The sequence below is a fragment of the Zea mays genome, chromosome 4 (assembly GCF_902167145.1).
Source record: "Zea mays cultivar B73 chromosome 4, Zm-B73-REFERENCE-NAM-5.0, whole genome shotgun sequence".
NCBI lineage: Eukaryota > Viridiplantae > Streptophyta > Magnoliopsida > Poales > Poaceae > Zea > Zea mays.
The window spans coordinates 237,652,464-237,661,905 of record NC_050099.1 but is presented as its reverse complement, the minus strand read 5'-3'; positions in this window follow the sequence as shown (position 1 = coordinate 237,661,905).

Below are 9,442 nucleotides of genomic sequence, written 5' to 3'. Positions count from 1 at the left end.
GGCTAAATTAGAAATACTCCTAATGCATAAGGTAAAAACGATAAGTAGATTTGATTTGATCAATTGTGTGGGGTTCAATTGACTGTAGCCCTTCATCTATAAAAAGGGAAGGTCTAGACCCGTTACAAGTCGGTTCTCAAGTTAATCCCACAAGAAATTTAGAACCCTAACTGATTCTGCGTACGCGCGGACCGTCCATGCTGCCACCATGGACCCTCCGCATGCTATTTTGTGCTCAACATATGCCCCCTGCCTTTTGACGGAGATTGACGAACCAAAAGCATATGCACTGCCAGCATCTTCGGAAAACAATAGATCTCATAAGTTATTTTGTTTCCTAAGTAAGAACTAAGTCTGATGCAAGTCACCGGCTTTTCAAACCAATAGGGTGATCATTCAATAAAGCTCTAATGCATAAAGGTCGTTTCAGATTGTATCTTTCTCGGCCATGACCATATGATCAACGGATCAAAAGGTATAGAATGGAGGTGTCCCCAAGCCTGAATAGGCAAAGGGACTATGCATGTACCATGGGTTCACCGTCGTACTATTCAACATCTGAATAGGATAATGCATCAACAATGAAGACGTGTGTGGAAAGTATGTTGACATTATTGGATGAATAGGCGATGCATGTTGTGTCACCTTTAGGGCCATTTTATTCGGTCGTTTTGTTTTAGCAGGTGACCGGGGTTTCTTTGTTGGTCGATCACATAGAATGACCTTATTGCTAGCATATTTGGAGAGCAACTCATCAAACGTAGGGCTGGCTTTGACCAGCCGACCATGTGTGCTTTGTCCCTATGTCTCCTTTTTCACTTTGTCTGGAGGCCAACGCCTCTGGCTATGGGCAGACTGTCCGACTGAGTCAGACGGACCGTCTACATGAGCACCGGACGGTCCGCGCCCAGGGCTCAGACGGTCCATGATGCTCGAGTTAGTGAGCTTTGCTCGGCTGCTCAACTGAGCCTGCCCATCGATGCCTCTGGACTTGTTAGTTTTCTTGTCCGGAACCTTCCAAGCAATCCCTTCTTGTGATACACTCAACGTGCGAGGATCACCAATGATGATGTTTTTGCGTTAGCCTTTATCAGCCACTTCTGGCCGAACCAAGACCTTTTTGCTTGCTAGCTCTATCATATTGACAGGAAATGGTTGTGTGTCCACTTGCATCTCCTGAAAACTCAACCAGCCCTCATTTACGGTCGATTGTATCTGTCGACGAAAAACATTACAATCATTGGTGGCATGGGAAAAATAATTATGCCACTGCAGTAAGCACGTCTTTTAAATTCATCTAGAGGAGGAATAGTATGCATTAATTTAATGTTACCATTTTTAGTAGCTCGTCAAATATTTTATCGCATTTGGCAACATTAAAATTAAATTTAACTTCTTACCGATTCTTTTGAACCGGATGAAAAGAAGAACAAGTAGAAGATTTGGCCTTCATTGGCCAAACAAGCTCAGTTGTATTTACATCTATGGATTCATCATCGGAACTTTCACACTCTACTAGATGTATACTATGGGCAGCCGATTTTGATGTCTCTTTACATCGGCTTTTATAGGGCAAAGCCGCTAATGTAGCTGAGCTATTGAAAAGAATCGGGCATCCGAAAGCATTTGAAAGCATCGGTTTCTAGTGTCCCGGAACCTCCGGATATAATCATTAACCGATTCTTCGCGTCCCTGTTGGACTAAGGCTAAATCAGCTAACCCTAATTCATATTCCCCGGAAAAGAAATGTTCATGAAATTTACTCTCTAAATCATTCCAGAAATTAATGGAATTAGGAGGCAGGGCATCGTACCATGCAAAAGCGATACCAGTAATGGATAAAGAAAATAAACGAACACGAAAGGCTTCCCCATTGGCCTATTTGCCTAGGTGTGCTAGGAACTGGTCTATATGTTCTTGTGTGCTTCCACCATTTTCACCAGAAAATTTAGAAAACTCTGGTATCCTTGTCCCTTGTGGATATGGGACAGTGTCAAACCGGTGATCATATGGCTTTTGATATGACTACCCTGCTCTGGCTACACTAACTCTGAGTCTATCTTAAAATAATTCAGCCATATCTTCCCTAATTTTCTCTATTGCACTCGGTGGCAGACCACCAAACCCTAAGCTGTGGGGCTCATTCAGTCGGGCATTGCTATGCCGACCTTCTTGACGTTACTGATTGATAATGTTGATCGGCCTGTGATCATATGGTGCGATGTGGTTTAGATGTGTAGGGGGCGGAACATACTGCTGATGTGGTGTGTAATAATTTGGTGCATAGTGTGCAACAGTAGGTTCTGTGTATGCGTATCTGGTCTGTCCAGTGGTAAATCCAAACTGTCCGGTTGTGTTCGCTACTATTGGGGCACCACACGGTGGTCCTGGTCTAGCTCCGGACTCTCCAGCGGGGAAAGCCGGACGGTCCGTGTAAGGGTCGGACTGTCCAGGCAAAAGCTCGAATGGTTTGACTGTATCCAAGGGCACCAATCTGCCATGTAGGGATGGCGATGGTGGTATTTGCCCTCGATATGAGTTCATTGGCATACCATATAATAGCTGGAGCTACTAATCCCCATTTGTTGCTGATGTATTAGACATAATTATCCTATTACTACTTTCATATGATGGAAAACTAGGAGCAACAGATTTCTCCAACACATGTGTTAATTTTCTAATTGATTCTCTAACCCTACAATCGATTGTTTCATTTGATCTTGCTACTGATCTGCATAATGTTTAATAGATTGGATGTCGAAGGGTTTACTTACATTGAGGACTTGAAGCGAAGATAGAAGAGATGTGACGTCAGTCTCTCCATGTTTGACAACCTTCTGGAGGCGATCCACCTTGTATCGTGACAAGAATTTCTCCTTCACTCTACGCATGTAGTTTTTGTATTGTTGTTGCCCCTTGGTCATCAGACTTTCAACAGTTGGTTTCAGGATATTGTCTAGGGAGATATCGGTGTGATCTTTAGAACCGGCCATTTGAGTGCCTGATTTTTAGTAGATCTAGACAAATGTCTCCAGCAGAGTCTCCAAAAAGTGTGTTGGTGCCGATGTGGGCACCAAACACTAGAACAGATCACCTGGAGGTGCTCTCTGCGAAGGCGCGAACGGTCTGTGGCCCAAAAAGATGCCATTTTTTTACTTCCTCATATTAGTTTGATTGTTCATCTTATTCAAAAAATTGTAAGTAATATTTAATTTAGGATTTCATTTATTAAACCATAAGTATTTTAAACATAATTTGTAATTTTGAAGAATTGCACTCTCCTCGTTCACAAATATATGATGTGGTTGACTTTTTTCAAATATTTAATCACTTGTCTAATCTTAAACCAAAGAGACGACGTAGGTGTTTGTTCTTGCGTTTGGTAACCCTTTTTGGTAGCAACATGGTGCTTAAGGAATCTAAGAATGCTGGTTGGTTTTGGTTTTTGACATGGTTGATGGTGATAGTTTTTGTTTGAGATTTTAAGGGCCAGCTCATAGAAAAAAATAACTCGGCAAAAAAACAGTACAACATCACAGAATCTCCTAGGATTTGTTGATGTTGCACAGGTGATTCTGTGATGTTGTACTAGATATTGCATACATGAATTCTTTTGTTGCATGAAGTGATTTTTTTATGTTGCATGAGATGATTTGAGATGTTTCATGACATTGCAACAAAAAAATATGTGTTGTGGTGGTGGGGATTTTCTTTGTAGAATTAGATGATCCGCTATTTGGATTTTCATGAAGTTGTTCGAGATGTTCCATAATTTTTTTTATTTCAATGATTTGAATTTTGCTGTGTGTGGCATAGCGTGGTGTTGCGGTGGGAGTTTTTCTCTTGAAATTGAAGCCCACAATGAGGTAGTTTTATTTAAATTGTTGTTTTAGAAGAGCCAATGGGTCAGTGGTACCCACTCATGCCTTTGGTTGTATGGGGATTGAGGGGATTAAGGGAGATTAAATCTCTTTCTACTCAATTTTGATTAGCCAAAGATTTAATCCCCTTCAATCCACTCCTAAGCAAACAAGGATCATCTCCTCCGTGTCTGAGAGCACCTAGAGGAGGGGTGAATAGGTGATCCTGCAAAATTTAGCTTAAAACAACAAATTGGTTTAATAGTTGAGTTAGAGTAAATCAAACCAAGTTTGAGAGTACAGAGAGAAGAGAACTCTTAAGTTGATTGCTCCTTTGAGATATGTATCAAACTTAGGAGCAATAATACAAGTAAATATGAGAACTCAAGAAGACGATAATCACAATAAAGTAAATGAACAAGAGACACGGTGATTTTTCCCGTGGTTCGGCCAATGCCTACTCCATGTTGTGGTGACCTCCTTCGGTCAAGGGTTACAGTCAACCCCTCTCAAATGATCCAGAGATCAAACTTGAGTACCACAGTTATCTTCCTTATATCAATTCCCAATTGTGAGGAATCCCCACAAATTGGAGTCTCTCATGTTTTATACAAATGATTTCAATCAAAACCAGAGTAAGGGGGAAGTAGAAAGAAACACAAGATCACAATCGCAGCAACAACACGCACACAAGCGAAGGAGTGCAAGAATGAAAACAATAGAGTCACAGCTCAAGAACGCGCTATAATCTCTCTCTAATGAATCAACAGCGTGGTTGCAGAGTCTCGAAGATGTAGAGTGCTCAAAGTGTGTTTGGTGCACCAGACTGTCTGGTGCACACCGTATAATGCACAGTGAGCGATCCCCTTCCATAACTGGTCGAGCCGACCGTTGAGCCAGCCATTAGGGCCTTTGGTCGCCAAGCACACCGGACTGTCCGGTGGGGCCTCTCGACTGTTGGCCCAGTAGACGTGGCCACCACATGGCCACCATTGAATGCTTGTCGACCGTTGGCACGGGGCAGAATCGCTTGCCGCCTGGAGCATCGGACTATCCGATGCACACCGAACTATCCGGTGAATTTTAGCCAGCACGTTTGGCTCTTTTTCCCAAAAGTGGTCTATATGATCGTCGACCAGGACTTTTTGACCAGATGACCTGGCTAGGCATCGAACTGTCTGGTGCACACCAGGCTGTCTGGTGTAGTCCAGACTGACCCAATCTTAGTCATTTTGAGCCAAACTTCTTTCCTCCTTTTTGGCTCGATTTGAGAAGTTTCCTAGCACTTGGATAAACATAGTTAGCAACTAAAATAGTTTACTATGTGCTAGCATCATACATTGTTCCTTCAATGCAATAGGATTTGCAATATACACCAAAATGCACTTTTCCTACGTTTCGCAATTTGTCTTTCAATTACATGTGCTTATGCTCATACATCAAGATGTTAGTCCAAAACAATGTGTTGAGCATTTAATCAACAAAACAAAATAGAAATGACCCAATGGCACATTTCCCTTTCAATCTCCCGTGATTTATGCCAACACTCCTAAAAGCAACAAAAGAGGTAATAACATGATCAAATATGAGTCAACTTTTGCAAATTGAAGTCAAATGAAACACCAATAGAATAAGTCTAGGATTTGGCATACTTAGATCATTTTGCCACCACTTGGTTTATTTTTGCAACACAAATTTATTTTCTCCATGTCAAAAACACTTTGTTTTAGCAAATCGAAACATTTTTCAAGACTAGTTTTGATCAAAAGCCAACAACACCCCCTTTTCCCATAATAATGATTTCTCCCCCACAAAAGAGTAGTTTTGCAATAAGAGGGTTTTGATCAAAAGATAAGTACCAACACAATAAATTTTAAAATTCACAAGTGGTAGTTGATCCAGTTGCTTTGGCCTTAATTTCTCCCCCTTTGGCATTAAGCACCAAAGGAGAATCTAGTGGCCTTTAAACCTCATTGCCTCACCAAAAATTGCGAATTAAAAGCAAGAAGGCAATAAACACCAAGGGAAACTTGAACATGCCATTATCCAGTGGAAGCCTTGTTCGTTGTTCAAGTTCACCATTTCTCTTTCCGTTCACCTTTGAGACTACACCAAAACCACTTAAGCAAACATGTTAGTCTCAAGGGCCAAGTTGTAGCATATCCTCCCCCTAAGCATATGCATCATTTGCACAAGGATGTGAGAGGTCCGGGGATGATGTTTTACAACTTGAACACCAAAATACATAATTTAAAATGACATGATCAATACATAAAAGACATATATGCTCTAGATCAATCCAATTTCCGCGAATCTAAGACATTTAGCTCACTACATAGCTTACAAAACCTTTTCTTATCTAAAAGCTTGGTAAAGATATCGGCTAGCTAGTGATCGGTGCTGATATGGCAAACATCGATATTTCTCTTTAGCTGGTGATCTCTTAGAAAGTGATGCCGGATGTCTATGTGCTTAGTGTGGTTGTGTTCAATGGGATTATCCTCCAAGCGGATTGCACTCTCATTATCACATAGGAGTGGGACTTTGCTCAGATTGTAGCCAAAGTCCCGGAGGGTTTGCCTCATCCAAAGTAGTTGCGCACAACACTGACCTATGACAACATACTAGGCCTCGGCGGTGGATAGGGCAACAGATGTTTGTTTCTTTGAACTCCAAGACACCAGGGACCTTCTTAGAAACTGACAAGTCCCTGATATGCTCTTCCTATCTACCTTGCACCCGACATAGTCAGATTCTGAATATCCAATCAAGTCAAAGGTAGACCTCTTAGGATATCAAAGCCCAATATAATGTAAGGCATATGAACTAAATATCGAAGAATACGCTTCACAACCACAAGGTGACATTCCTTGGGATCAGATTGAAATATAGCACATATGCAAATAGAAAGCATAATGTCTAGTCTACTTGCACAAAGATAAAGCAAGGATCCTATCATAGACTAGTATACCTTTTGATCTATGGACTTACCTCCTGCGTTGAGGTCCAAGTGTCCGTCAGTTCCCATCGGCATCTTAGCGGGCTTTGCATCCTTCATCCCAAACTTCTTTAGTATATCTTGGATGTACTTCATTTGAGATAGGAATGTCCCTTTCATAAGTTCCTTCACTTGATATCCGAGGAAGTAAGTCAACTCTCCCATCATGGACATCTCGAATTTCTGTATCATCACCCTGCTAAACTCTTCACATGACTTTTGATTAGTAGAACCAAATATTATGTCATCGACATATATTTGGCATATAGACAAATCATCATTGCATGTCTTAGTGAAAAGAGTAGGATCAGCTTTCCCGACCTTGAAAACATTAGAAATAAGGAAATCTCTAAGGCACTCATATCATGCTATTGGGGCTTGCTTAAGTCCATAGAGCGCCTTAGAGAGCTTGTGCACATGGTCGGGGTACCTGTTATCCTCAAAGCCAGGGGTTGCTCCACGTACACCTCCTCCTTGATTGGCCCATTAAGGAAAGCTCTATTCATGTCCATTTGATAAAGCTTAAAAGAATGGTGAGCATCATAGGCTAATAATATACGAATAGACTCAAGCCTAGCTATAGGAGCAAAAGTCTCCTCAAAATCCAAACTTGCGACTTGGGCATAACCTTTTGCCACAAGTCTTGCTTTGTTTCTTGTCACCACTCCACATTCATCTTGTTTGTTGCAAAACACCCACTTGGTGCCCACAACATTTTGCTTTGGACGTGAAACCAGATTCCATACTTCATTTCTCTTGAAGTTGTTGAGCTCCTCTTGCATGGCCAACACCCAGTCTAGATCCTGCAAGGCTTCTTCTACCCTGAAAGGCTCAATAGAAGAGACAAAAGAGTAGTGCTCACAAAAATTTGCAATATGTGAATGAGTTGTAACTCCCTTGCTAATTTCACCAAGAATTTAATCCACCAGATGATCCCTTTGAATGTTGGTGCGTACTTGGGTCGGAGGTGCATGTGGTACTCCTTCATCCTCTCTGCCTTCTTGTTCTTGTGCTCCCCTTGATCCATGCTATCATCTTGAGGTACATGTTCCTCATCTTGAGTTGGGGGTGCACCATCATTGAGGAAGAAGGTTGATCTTGCACTTGTTGTTCCTGTGGTCGCACATTGCCTATCACCATAGTCCTCATTGCGACATTGGAACCTCGTTTTCATATATGCCATCAAGATCAACTTACACTCTTGGAGAGCCATTAGTCTAATCAAATATAATGTCACTAGTGACTTAAACTAAACTTGAAGATTTGTTGAAGACTTTATATGCCTTTGTATTTGAGTTATAACCAAGTAAAAACCCTTCAACAGCTTTGTGAGCAAACTTTGAATGCCTACCTTTCTTGACCAAGATGTAGCATTTTTTCCCAAATACAGGAAAGTAAGAAGCATTGGGTTCGTTACCAGTGAGTAGCTCATATGTTGTCTTCTTGAGGAGGTGATGAAGATAGAGACGGTTTATGCCAAGGCAAGCCGTATTTATGGCTTCCGACCAAAATTGTTCTAGCATCTTGTATTCTCCCAGCATCGTCCTTGCCATATTAATGAGTGTCCTATTCTTCCTCTCCACTACACCATTTTGTTGTGGAGTGTAGAGAGCAAAGAACTCATGCTTTATGCCTTCCTCCTCAAGATATTCCTCCACTTGAAGATTTTTGAACTTAGATCCATTGTCGCTCCTAATCTTTTCACTTTCAGCTCAAACTCATTTTGAGCTCGTCTTAGGAAGCACTTGACAGTTTCTTGGGTTTTAGATTTATACTGCAAAAAGAATACCCAAGTGAAGCGGGAATAGTCATCAACAATTACTAAACCATACTTACTTCCACCGATGCTAAGATAAGCAACATGCCCGAAGAGATCCATATGGAGAAGCTCCAATGGTCTTGATGTCGTCATCACATTCTTGCTTAGATGACTTATTCCCACCTATTTTCCTGCTTGACATGCTGCACAAGGTCTGTCTTTCTCAAAACAGACATCCATTAGTCCTAGCACATGTTCTCCCTTTAGAAGCTTATGAAGGTTCTTCATCCCAACATGTGCTAGACGGCGATGCTAGAGCCAGCCCATGTTGGTCTTACCAAGTAAACATGCATCTAGATCGGCATTTTCTTTAGTAAAATCAACTAAATAAAGTTAGCCGTCAGATACACCTTTAAATGCTAATGAACCATCACTTCTTCTAAACACAGTTACATCAACATTTGCAAATAAACAATTATAACCCATGTGACATAACTGACTAACAGAACACAGATTATATCCAAGCGATTCTACTAAAAAGACATTAGAAATGGAATGCTCGGTAGTAATCACTATTTTACTTATCCCCTTTACCTTGCCTTGGTTCCCATCTCCAAAGATGATCGTGTCATGGGAATCCTTATTCTTGACATAGGAGGTGAACATGTTCTTCTCCCCCATCATGCGGTTTATGCATCCGCTATCAATGATCCAGCTTGAACCACCAAATGCATAAATCTGCAAGGTATTTAGGCTTGGGATTTAGGTCCCCAACTTGTGTTGGGTCCTATTGAAAGGGAAATGTGCCCTTGGACAATTTCTATA